This window comes from Mercenaria mercenaria, chromosome 12 (assembly GCF_021730395.1).
Source record: "Mercenaria mercenaria strain notata chromosome 12, MADL_Memer_1, whole genome shotgun sequence".
NCBI lineage: Eukaryota > Metazoa > Mollusca > Bivalvia > Venerida > Veneridae > Mercenaria > Mercenaria mercenaria.
In genome coordinates this window covers 9436625-9449377 of record NC_069372.1, presented here as the reverse complement: position 1 = coordinate 9449377, position 12753 = coordinate 9436625, and the positions used below count along the sequence as shown (strand labels likewise).

Below are 12753 nucleotides of genomic sequence, written 5' to 3'. Positions count from 1 at the left end.
TACTTGTAGGCCAGGCTGTTTAAAATGACGAATAGAAATTTCACCAAAACCATAAGTTTGTTATTCTGTTTTCATAAAAAGTATTAACTTAATGAGCGTAAACTTTCCTTGAAAGAAAAAAACGAAAGTTGCTATCCGACTGTGTATAAGAGGAAAATTCATAGTTTTTGATATTTGATCAATGCTTATGTCAAGATCTGCATGTAACCATATAAAGAATTTTACTCTTTTAACAAATACAATACATTTATGATTTATGTCTTTTTTCACGACTTAGAAACAGGACTAGGTCCTGAAAAAAGATTTGTTACAATAACAAACTTTCAGAATTACCGATCTTCCATAAGCCAGCAGGATGCCTTACATACATGAAAGAGGTCAACATATCGAGGGATTTTTGGACCCACATGATAATTATGATTACACAGCTCCTGACTAAGCCGTTTAGCATCATGTAAATATACATTTGACATATTTCTGATATTATTTTTGAAAGTTTGCCATTATCTTTTTATGTTTATACATGTATTCTTAAATTGACATACAGAAATTTCAATTAGAATCGAACTATCTCTTCATAAGTTAATTTAACTACTTTAAAAAGTTACAAAATTAAAATAAATGTTACCGAATATTGAAATTTATAACGAGAACATTACATTTTAGAAAATCATTGCAGAAACCATAGGTTATGTAAGAGTTTTTGCGTTAGAAGTGTAGGTAGAGCTATTACACAAAAGTTGGTTAAGATTTTCTTTATGTACATTTGCGTGCCATCTACTAGTGAGAACTTATTGAAACTTCAGACACTTCACTGTGATGATGTGTCGGGTACTTCACATGTTCTATATTTATGTCTCCCACCACACAGTGATGTGGGAGACAAATTGATTTACTCCTGTCTGTATGTCTGTCACAAAGCTTGTCCGCACTCTAAGTCGAACATTTCTCATCGGATCTTTACCAGACTTAAACAAAATGTGTTTGCCAATAAGTCTTCGGCCAAGTTTGATAACTAGCCAAATTGGCACAGGCACTTCGGAATTATGGCCTTTGAACATAATTACCGATACAGAGATGTAGACTGGTTACCCTTACTCCAACTCCAACAGATAGCAATCGGCTGCAAACAGTATATAAAGACAGACTTACTATTCAGATGATTAGGCTGTCGTGGGAGACCTGCGATTTTCTCAAAAGCATCTCTAGTTCTAAATTTATTTGAGCTGACGTAAAGCATGGGTTCTGCGTAAGCTGTTAGTATAGGTGGATTATTTTAGCTGACATAAAGCATGGGTTCTGCGTAAGCTGTTAGTATAGGTGGATTATTTTAGCTGACGTAAAGCATGGGTTCTGCGTAAGCTGTTAGTATAGGTGGAATATTTTAGCTGACGTAAAGCATGGGTTCTGCGTAAGCTGTTAGTATAGGTGGAATATTTTAGCTGACGTAAAGCATGGGTTCTGCGTAAGCTGTTAGTATAGGTGGATGATCAGTCGTCTGTCGTAAACATTTTAACTTGAATATCTTCTCATCGGAAACTACTGGTCAGAATAACACCAGATATTGTCTGTAGCATCCTTGCAATGTAAGCACTCAAGTTTGTTCAAATAGGCGTATTTGGCCCCTTTCAGGATCTAAAAATAGAAACACATTTATACAACTCCTTCTCATGAACCGCTCGAAGGATCTCCATCAAATTATGTCTCTGTCATCATTATAAAGTCCTCTTCCAATTGGTTTCAGTTGGGGACATTTGATCCTTTTTAGGCGTTGCTAGAGCTGAAAATGTATGTGTTCTCATGAACCGCTTGTGACGGATCTTCATCAGACTTGACCTGTAGCGTCTTTACAATGCCCTTTTCATTTCTCCAGGCGAATCTTCTTGTTGATGTCTGTGAAAGACAGTAAGTCAGAAACCATTTTTCCGCCACCTGTGATTCTTGTGAAGAAGTTGTCAGTTACTTGCTAAGGAACTGAGCACATGTAAGAACTTCAGCATTACGTTAACGAAACACTGTTATATGTGACATATGCGTATTGTGGAGTCATTTAATTTTATGGGCAAAAAAGTTTGTAGATTTGGTCAAAACGGCTATTTCGTGTGGATTTTACATCGTAGATAATACTCTGATAATGTAATTTGTTCACTGGTACTTAATTTCAAGGATTGACTTACAAATAAATTCAATAAGATCAGTCCCCCATGAACATTAATGATTCCATTGTATCTTAAATTCTTTTAAAATGGTTTTAACGAAAAGATGTTAAACGATCAATGTTTCAGGGTAACTTATCAACGATTCTCCCGAACATGGAAATCACATGTACCGGAACTACCAGGAAGTATAGAAATGCTTGTAAAATATGTTTCAGACAGTGAAACACATGATATTGTTACTGCAGCTTAGGAAGGACCCCAAGCAAAGGTACTGTGCTTGATTTCTGACAGTATTTCAGAGAACACTGATAATATTGCAAAGGCCTCGGACATTATTCCAAGGACTGTTACAGTGTTTCAAGGACCCCTCATAGTATTTCAGTTACTTCTAGTGTTATCTGTGATATAAAACTTGGTCATTAGGTCATATATCATAGAGGAATTTCTTAACAATTTTTAGGCCTGTTTTCTACCTGAGATACATAAATATTTGCTAGAAAGTTGTATTTTTATAAAATCTTGGTCAGGTTAATGGTTTGGTCATTCGGGGTCAATAACTTGGTCATAAGGTCAACTTCTAGAAAAAAAAACATTCTTAGCTGTAGAGAGAAAATGTTTTTATTTCATCTAAAGGAAATTTAGTGAGAATTCTTTTTACATTAGGTTATCTTCAATTTAAACATTGGGTAATCTGGGATCAAAAACTAGGTCATTATGTCAAATCATGGAAAACTTCTCTGACCATCTTAAGATAATATTCTATAAAGTGTAGGTGGAGTTTGAAATTGAAACTGGGGTCAAAAATGAGGTCAAACTATAGACAGTTCTGTTCAGATTTTTATCAGAAAGTCCAAGTCGTGTTCTTAACCGTGTTATCTTAGGGTAAGACAAATTCACAGTCTCAAATAATATAATTATATAGAACAATATTTCTACCCGTTTTTCCTAAATATCAGTCAGATCTTCTTTTCTGTTTAAATCATTAAGGTTTAAACTCGGTTATCTTGTGTAACATTAAAGCATTGCTAACGCTGTAGAGACAACAGTTACACTTTGTATCTGATGTAAACATCATGTTAGAATGTTTGTCTATATGAGAGCAATTTCTGAACCTAAACTGTGTCAGTTGGGTCGAAAAGCTGGTCACATGGTAGAATTATAGAAATACTAGTCAACAATATAAAATTTGGTATCTAGCTACATTTCACATTTTCTACCTTTGTCCTAAATAAATAAAAATTGTATTTGCAAAACGGGGTCATATTTTTATAAAATATAGGTCATTAGATGTTCAAATAATAGAAAATTATAAAATCAGAAATCAGATTTAATTGGATCTTCATGAAACTTTCCTTGTCCATCTAGTTACGCCCCCTTCGAAGAAGTAGGGGTATATTGTTTTGCCAAATAACTAGAGAATGCTTTGGTCTAAGATCACATTTGATACGTGGTCACGTATGACTGGTAAATTACCAATAATTATTGATTTGAGGTCAGTAAGTCAAACGTCCAGTGCACAGTGATCAAATAATTTCTGTTCCTTGTGCAGTTACTGAATGCATCATAAGGGGCATTTCGTGTTCTACGAGCGCTCGTTACGTATTAAAACAAATCTTAGTTTCCATAAGACAGCTTGTCATGACATATATTCAGGGCCAAACAGTCAATATTATGTAAGCAACCCTGGACGATATGGCCATCATGTGAATCGTTCATTAACAGCAGAGCTCACCTTGACCACATTGACTCGTATGCACAACGTCTTTTGTTGAACATTTCAGTAAAGTATAAAAATGTTTAGTCATTTTTTCTTTTGGCGATATGTGTAACACATAATGTACCTTAACGTGCAGACGGATGAACGGAGAAACAAATCCAGATTTATATCCCCTATAGCATAATATCCCAGACCTTATCACCGTTATGGGCATGGTTTTCGCATATTATATATTGATTTAAGTTGAGGTGGTCCTCTTGAAGTATGGATCGTCACCGCTTCGTCTTATTCGCAAATATTTAATTAAAGGTGTTACATGGGGCCTCCATGGCCGAGTGGTTAAGGTTTCTGACTTCAAATCACTTGCCCCTCATTTATGTGGATTCGAGCCTCACTCGGGACGTTGAATTCTTCATGTTACGAAAGCCATACAGTTGGCTTACGGAAGGTCGGTGGTTCTACCCAGGTGCCCGCCCGTGATGAAATAATGCACGGAGCGCACCGGGGGTCTTCCTCCACCATCAAAGCTGGAAAGTCGCCATATGACCGTTAATTGTGTCGGTGCGACCTAAAACCCAACAAAACAAAACAAAGGTGTTACTACACCCATACAATTAATAGCGGTTGGTCGGTATTAGTACGTTACCTTTGGTAACGCTGAAAGGTAACGCTGCAAGATGTGTAGGTTTTGAGGTCGAGACAAGCAGGATAGCTGTTTTAGAATCTCGCATATGTAAAACCTCGCAAACATATTCAAGTTTTCAAATTTGCGAAATTTTGACACAACGAAAACGTGTGCTGTTACAGTATATAATGAAATTATATGGCATAAAAATATGACATAAATGTCACCATCACATCACTTACTGATACTTTATAGGTCACTGCTATTTTCTGGTAACAGAATAGATTACAACAATATTGTATCATTATGATGTTAAGTAATAAGCCCATGTTTTACTGATGATATTAAATGGCAAACCAGAATGCCATAACTTGAATGTCATAGAATGTTTGTCTGTAAGCAGTTAATGTTACATAAATTTGACTTAATATAAATAGCCAGACAGTTTGCTGTAGGTCCTGAGATCAATCCAAGACTTACTGAAGATAGTATCTGGTCTTCCTTCACCATAAAAGCGGGAATTTGTCATATGGCATAGATTGTGTGTAGCCAACAACAATTTCATAAGTCTTTTGCATCATGAAAAGACCACTCTGTGCCATGTTCCATATCTCACTCTAACAGTTTACAAAATGTTACCCTATTTCCAGCTTAATAACTTTTGGAAACACTTTTATATGTAAGCTAGTATTATGTGGAAGGGTCTGAAGCTGACCAGTTTAGCGCAGTGCTGAAGAGTTTTTTTCTACTTCAGTAATTATGATAATTAAGGTTTTATACATTTAGTAATAGCAGGCATAAAGCTTTTTTATATTCCAGTAATTGCAATGATTAAAGCTTTCTAATTTCAATCATGAAAATATCGAACGTTTTATAGTATCAGTAGTTGTAGTAATAGAAGTTTTGTGATTTCAAATTTGGTTTTAACAAAGACTTTGAAATTTCAGGATCAGTGTACAATTAACTGTGTAACATTGTTGTTGGGCAGTCTAACAGACTCGGCGATATCACCTCTGCAGAGGAACTTTGTGTTGTGGAAGTAGAGGATATGTAAGTGTTACAGGGAGATTCAAGGTAGATTCAGATTATAACACTGTTTGGAGACCAGTCAGAAAATACAGACAATTTACTTACTGAATAGCGAACAATCAGTGGCAAAATCACTTGCCGCCAGCAGGCTGAAGGTTAATCAATTTCAAAATTATCATTAGAAACAATCAGTCAGATGCTAATGTTGAGGCTGGTCTTAACTTATATTATTATTATTATTATTATATAATTGCTTTGAAGGACAGTCAATGTTAAATATAGGTCAAGATCAGAGCACACACATATAAAAATGTGAAGGAGAATGGATTCCTTTCTCATATAATCATGCCCTAAAACTGACTTGAAACATTATGTCTGTCCGGAAGTGATTTTTAACCCAGTAGAATAGAACAGAGACATCTCATCACAGCAGATAAAGTAAATAAATTTGTAGACTGGCTCCAGTTTCTGCGTTTCTCTTCATTAACAATAGAAGTAACTCTAGCAGGATGTTTCTTAACTGACAGGTTTGTTCAATCATCAGATGAAAATGCGGTATTTAAGAGGCTTAGATGCTACTTACAAAATGCTTGCAGTATTTATTGAAAAAAAAACAACAAAAACATTCAGCCAGAGAACCAGGCTAACTGATCAGTATGGTTAAATATGAGAATGCCATTTTTAGCTCAACTATTCGAAGAACAGTCTAGCTATTCTACTCACCCTGGCGTCGGCGTCACACCTTGGTTAAGTTTTTGCATGCAAATACATACAGCCATCATTTAAAGGCATATAGCTTTGAAACTTATTTATTCTTTTTCTGGGTCAGTTACTTACCTCAATGGGTCAAGTTCCATAACTCTGCCATAACTCTGACATGTATTTTGAGCAAATTATGCCCCCTTTTGGACTTAGAAAATTCTGGTTAAAGTTTTACATGCAAGTTACTATCTCCAAAACTAATGCAGATATTGAATTGAAACTTCACATGTGTCTTCGGGGTTATATAACTAGTTAATGGCAGCAAGTCCCATAACTCTAACCTTCATTTTGGCCAAATTATGCCCCCTTTTGGACTTAGAAAATTCTGGTTGAAGTTTTGCATGCAAGTATATACAGCCATCATTTAAAGGCATATAGCTTTGAAACTTACTTATTCTTTTTCTAGGTCAATTACCAACCTCACTGGGTCAAGTTCCATAACTCTGACATGTGTTTTGCGCAAATTATGCCCCTTTTTGGACTTAGAGAATTCTGGTTAAAGTTTTGCATGCAAGTACATACAGCCATCATTTAAAGGCATATAGCTTTGAAACTTATTAATTCTTTTTCTAGGTCAATTACCAACCTCACTGGGTCAAGTTCCATAACTCTGACATGTGTTTTGCGCAAATTATGCCCCCTTTTGGACTTAGAAAATTCTGGTTAAAGTTTTACATGCAAGTTACTGTCTCCAAAACCAATGCAGATATTGAATTAAAACTTCATATGTGTCTTCGGGGTTATAAAACTAGTTGATAGCAGCTAGTCCCATAACTCTGACCTTCATTTTGGCCAAATTATGCCCCCTTTTGGACTTAGAAAATTCTGGTTAAAGTTTTGCGTGCAAGTACATACAGTTATTACTAAAAGGCATATAGATTTGAAACTTATTTATTCTTTTTCTAGGTCAATTACTAACCTCACTGGGTCAAGTCCCATAACTCTGACATGTATTTTTAGCAAATTATGCCCCTTTTTGGACTTAGAAAATTCTGGTTAAAGTTTTACATGCAAGCTACTATCTCCAAAACTAATGCAGTTATTAAATTGAAACTCCACATTGTGTCTTCAGGGTTATAATACTAGTTGATAGCAGCAAGTCTCATAACTCTGATATGCATTTTGGTCAAATTATGTCCTCTTTTGAACTTAAAACTCTTTTGATATTTAAAAGGCCTAGATTCACTACTATATAAGTGCCCCCCCCCCCCCCCCCCCCCCCAATCCAATATACAACTCCCATCTTATCTGCTGCTTATCAGCGATTATGTAACAGTAACTGATTAGAGGGCAGTTAGCACAGCAGGGACCCAAACTAGACCATGAAGATGTGTGCAGTGGAGTTGAAAGAAATTAATTTTTCTTCAGTGAATGTGGAATGATGATAATAATAATTATTATTTTGACATTATATAGATGATAATAACTATTACTTTAATGTTATAATAATCATAATAATAATTATTATTATTATCATAATTATTATTATTACTATATTACTAATAGGATGATAAAAGATACAGTAATAATATTGAAAATAATAAAACTTGCAGACTTCTTTATGAAAGTTTCTCATTATTTTATTATTGTGAAAATAAGTTTCTGATTATTTTATTATTGTGTTTGATCAACACTATTTTTCTTTACATAGAAATGCCAAATAAAATCTAGTATAACTTTAAATGTTATTAATTATTCATTAATTTAAAATAAATTACATAGTTTCACCTTCTCACTAATTGATACACTTGAAAGGTAGACTGACTCTCCAATAAACAATGACCCTTGTTTATTGGAACCATACTGTGATGGTCATTAGCCCCCAACTGTGCTGGTGAAGACAGAAATCCCTTGGCCCACTGCCAAAATCTAGGCCTTTAACATTTTGGGTAAAATTTTCCTGCTTCTGGGACAAATTTGAATAGTCGAGCTTGGCTGTCTTACGGACAGCTCTTGTTATATTAAAGGGATAGGGTTTTGATAATATGTCAAGTAGAAGTATGTGTTATATAAACTTGTTCATTATACGTTTCAAATACCCAAGAATAATAAGGCTTTTTAATGTATAATAAATATTTAGAATAATTGACATTGTAGCAGTGTTGATACAGCAGTACATTTCCTAGTTTGATGGTCCCTAAAAAGTGTATTTAGACTTTGAATTACATTAGAGAATCTCATAATTTGTTTAAGCTCCACCTTTTTAAGAATATTTACTTTGATATGGTGTTTTGTAAGCAACATGAATAATTTGCTTTGTAAGTTCCACATTATCAGATATTAAACTGCTCAGGTCCTAGGAATAGCAGAATATATAGTTTACATAAAATAATATTGTAACACCCTTTACGACTAATTGATAGCTTTGTTCGTAGAAGGCGTCGTGGTATATATATCTGATAAGTACGTTAAGGTGTAAATCTCACCTTTTCCTTGGAACCACAGATGGCTTGAACTGCTGGCTGCAGATGCAAAATTTCTTGGGCCCATAGATATACCAAATTGGAATGAACATAATTTCTTATATAACATGTCCTTTTTGTTTGTTTTTAGTCCCCTGCTGGTGGAACACCGGATGGGACTTTAGGAATGCCTTCCGTCCGTCCGTCTGTCCGAGCTTACATTTGCACATTTAGGCGGCTATAGGAACAATAGGTAACTGTACTTTTTCTTTGATGTCATTCATTGCGTAAACTTTTATGTGTTTTTTTTTTCTTTTGCGTGTCTAAGAGAGAACAAAAGAGTAGCCTGATAAATACCCATATGTCTGTCCGTCCGCAAATGTGTATCCTGCAAAAAGTATTCAAGCCAGGTCCATAAAACCTGGTTTATGGATAGAAGACAATATGTAGATTATGCACGTACATGACTTATGCTTGTAGGTTAAAGGTCAAGGTCACTGTTGAAGGTAAAGCAAATATTGTTTCTGCTCCATAACTTTTAAATGCATTGATGGATTATCTTAGTGCTACACACAAACGTTCCCCATGATGAGACGATGTGCCAACGCATGATCTATGCTTGTCGGTTAAAGGTCAATGTCACTGTTTAAGGTCAAGTGAAAATTTGTTTCTGCTCAAGCACTTTTAATTGCTTTGAAGGATTTTTTTATAACTACACAGAAATGTTCCCCATGATTAGACTATGTGTCACACAGTCGGTCAAAGGTCAAGGTCACCATTGAAGGTCAAGTAAAATTGTTTTTTCACCGGTAGGGGACATTCTGTATCGCCACTGAAATACTCCGTCACTTGTTGTTTTGGGGTAAACACCGTGTTTCTACAGTATTACACTTACATAATATCCAATGCACATCTTTCACTAAAATATTTTTGTCTTTAAGTATTAACTTCAGATATATAAAATCCTAATCAAATTTATTTAATTTTACTAAATGTATAAAGTAAGTTTGCATAAAGAGCTACATTGATAATAAAATGTCATGCAGTAACGGTTGGTTGTTAAAAAGCAGCCATTTTAGTGATAGTGCACATTTATACTGTGTTTATCTATACTTGTGTACTATTTTAAACCTATAATACACATAAACCTGTTAATTTTGTGTTTACCTACACTATATGACGTAACTGTTCATGTTTTTAAATATGAAATTTGGATATAATATACCTTTATGTAACGTCAGGCAGTTAACCTCATCAGTGAATAAGTCTTTTAACAATTTCTTCTCATAAACTGCTTGACGGATCTTCATCAGACTTGGTCTATATTATCATTATATGGTCCTCTCTCAATTTTGTTCAAATGGGGGCACTTGGCTCCTTTTAGGGGCTACGAGAGCTGAAATTAGAAATGCCTTTAAATGTCTCCTTCTCATGAACCACTTGATGGATCTTCATCAAACTTAATTTGTAGCATCATTATAAGGTCCTTCACCTTTTAGGGAATACTAGAGTTAAAATAGAAATACCTTTATTTTTTGATGGTTTTGCGTTTTTGGTGTCTGACAGCAAAATATAAAAAAACCTTTAGTGTGTTTTTATTTTCATGAACTGCTTATATGATTTTCACTAAGCCTAGTTTGAAGCAAAGCCAGATGGTTAAGGTTTTCTTCAGATGAGCGTTAGGATCATTTTTGTCTCTTTTTAAAGATTTTAGTTTTGTTTCGTGAAAATGAAACTTGGTATCCATTAGGAATTTTATTGGTTTTAGGTTCAGAAGGTCAAAGGTCAAGATGGCAGTGATCTAAAGACTGCAAATTGTTTCCAGACTATTAAGTTATATAGTATATAAGCTACAGCTTTCAGACTTCATACATTGATTAAGTACCACTAGAGGAGGATCCCCATTGATTTAAAAGTTTGTGGCAAAAAGGTGAAGGTCACTGGGAGCTGACTTAATATCTTGCTTGCTTTAGTTTCCGGGCTCTAAGTGACAAAGTATAAAAGCTACAGCCTTCAAGCTTTGCATGGCGGCTACGCACCACTATAGGAGGATCCCTACCGTTTGGGGACCTGTAAATTAAAGGTCATGGCCACTGTTACGTGGACTTCTTAAACGGTTTCTTGAATTTAAGTCATAACGTATAACAGCTGTGGCTTTCAAAGTTTAAACAATGATCGAATCCTGCTGGAGGAAGATCCAGATTGATTTTAAGGATCTGACTTAATTTCAGGTAAATGTTTTAATTTCAGGGCTCTAAATCATACTGTATAACAGCTACAGCATTCAAACTTTTAAGTGATGACTTAGCTTAACATAAAGTTCAAAATGCAAAATGTCAGTAGAGAGGTTTCATATTGACAGATACGCGTACATCTATCACCATGTTCCTAATTGCAATGATGGACTGCGTTCGCGGGTGTGCGTATGCGATGGTCAAGTGCACCTCTGCGTGCTGTGAGTTGCGGTTATGGGAGGCTGTGTTTTTGGAACGTGATTTTCCTTATTGGTCATTTATCACCTTTGTTACTAGAAGTTGTCAAAATTCAAAACAATACAGTTTTCACACAGGTTAGTCATTCGAGTTTAAAATGAACTTTTAAAACCGAAATATGAATTTGTAAGCAATCAGACTTACTAGATGGAATGTGTCGGGGATGTTTTAGCTGATGCTTATCGTATTATAGAGATGTACGAAAACAATTCTAACCACGAAAGCTTAAGGTATCTGCTTTTTATTGCTTTAACGTTTAAACATATTTATATTCATGAAATATTCATTCTTTTATTGCTAAAATGTTTGTTGGGTTTATTGTCGCACCGACACAATTTTGGGTCATATGGCGACTTTCCAGCTTTAATGGTGGAGGAAGACCCCAGGTGCCCCTCCGTGCGCAATTTCATCACGAGCGGGCACCTGGGTAGAACCACCGACCTTCCGTAAGCCAGCTGGATGGCTTCCTCACGTGAAGAATTCTACGCCCCAAATGAGGTTTCGAACCCACATCGATGAGGGGCAAATGGTTTGAAGTCAACGACTCTAACCACTCGGCCACGGAGGCCCCTGCTAAAATGTCTTCGAACACATAAAATTTGACTGTTCTTTTATTACTAATATATGTTAAAAACACATAGACAGCTAAGCAAAATTATAATTATTACTTGAATGCCAATGTGTAAAAATACAGGCTTAAGTTTAATCTAAAATGTATTCTAACGATCCGCAGCAATTTTTATATAAACATATAGCGAAATCGCCTATACATGAATCTACAATAAAACAAGGTTGGCTGTTACATTTCACCCCCAGCGATTGTGACATAAGAAATTCTACTTCTGTTCCATTACATACGGATTATTTCAGGGCCAAACTGTTAAAAATAACATTTCAAAAACATAATTATGATAAAAAGTCATACTGACTTATGTGTAGGACCGTAAAACACGTTTTGATCCCTACGAGCGAATTCAATTAGCTCAATTATGATTAGCTGTGACGTCATAAATCTATGACATAAAGTATGACGTCATAATGATGTGACGTCATATAAACGTTATGCTTGTAACTCGTAACACAGGGTCAACTTACCTAATTTGATTATTCTGTTCATAAAATAATTTGCGAGCTGTTAGATTACTAGTTTATGAATACTTCTCAAAGTTCTAATAAAAAAGGAACAAATATCAAATTTTCCATTGGCTATACAACACTTTCTAACCGTGGGGGTAAATTGTAACTGCATATGATCCGAATGACGTATTACGCCGAAAATGTAGTACTGTAAAATGCGAATTATTTGCGTTGTTAGAATCGAAATAGTAAATATGTTCCAATAATTTTATCAATTAATAAAACATTAGCAGTCGTTCGGATGCGAATAATTAAACCATTTAATTATTACGCATCCAAATTCCTGCCCATATTTTATTAACTGATAAAATATAGGAACCGATTTATTATTTCTTAATCAAAATGCATGCAAATAAATGTTCAAAACTCTAATTTTCCTAAAATGCCAAAACATATAAAAATTGAATATATTTCAAAATATGTAGGACAT

At 34.9% G+C, this 12753-nt stretch overlaps 1 protein-coding gene across 2 annotated transcripts in view; it reads left to right on the top strand.

Moving 5' to 3' along the window:
• LOC123535276 (mitochondrial import inner membrane translocase subunit Tim10-like) overlaps positions 1–12753 on the top strand; it is a 52365-nt gene that overhangs the window by 11781 nt on the left and 27831 nt on the right. For both annotated transcript variants that reach the window (XR_006683180.2, XR_008366371.1), the window contains 4 exons: positions 328–454; positions 1874–1984; positions 2286–2427; positions 5449–5551. The gene's annotated coding sequence lies outside the window, so the exon portion shown is untranslated. The remainder of the gene's footprint in view (positions 1–327; positions 455–1873; positions 1985–2285; positions 2428–5448; positions 5552–12753) is intronic.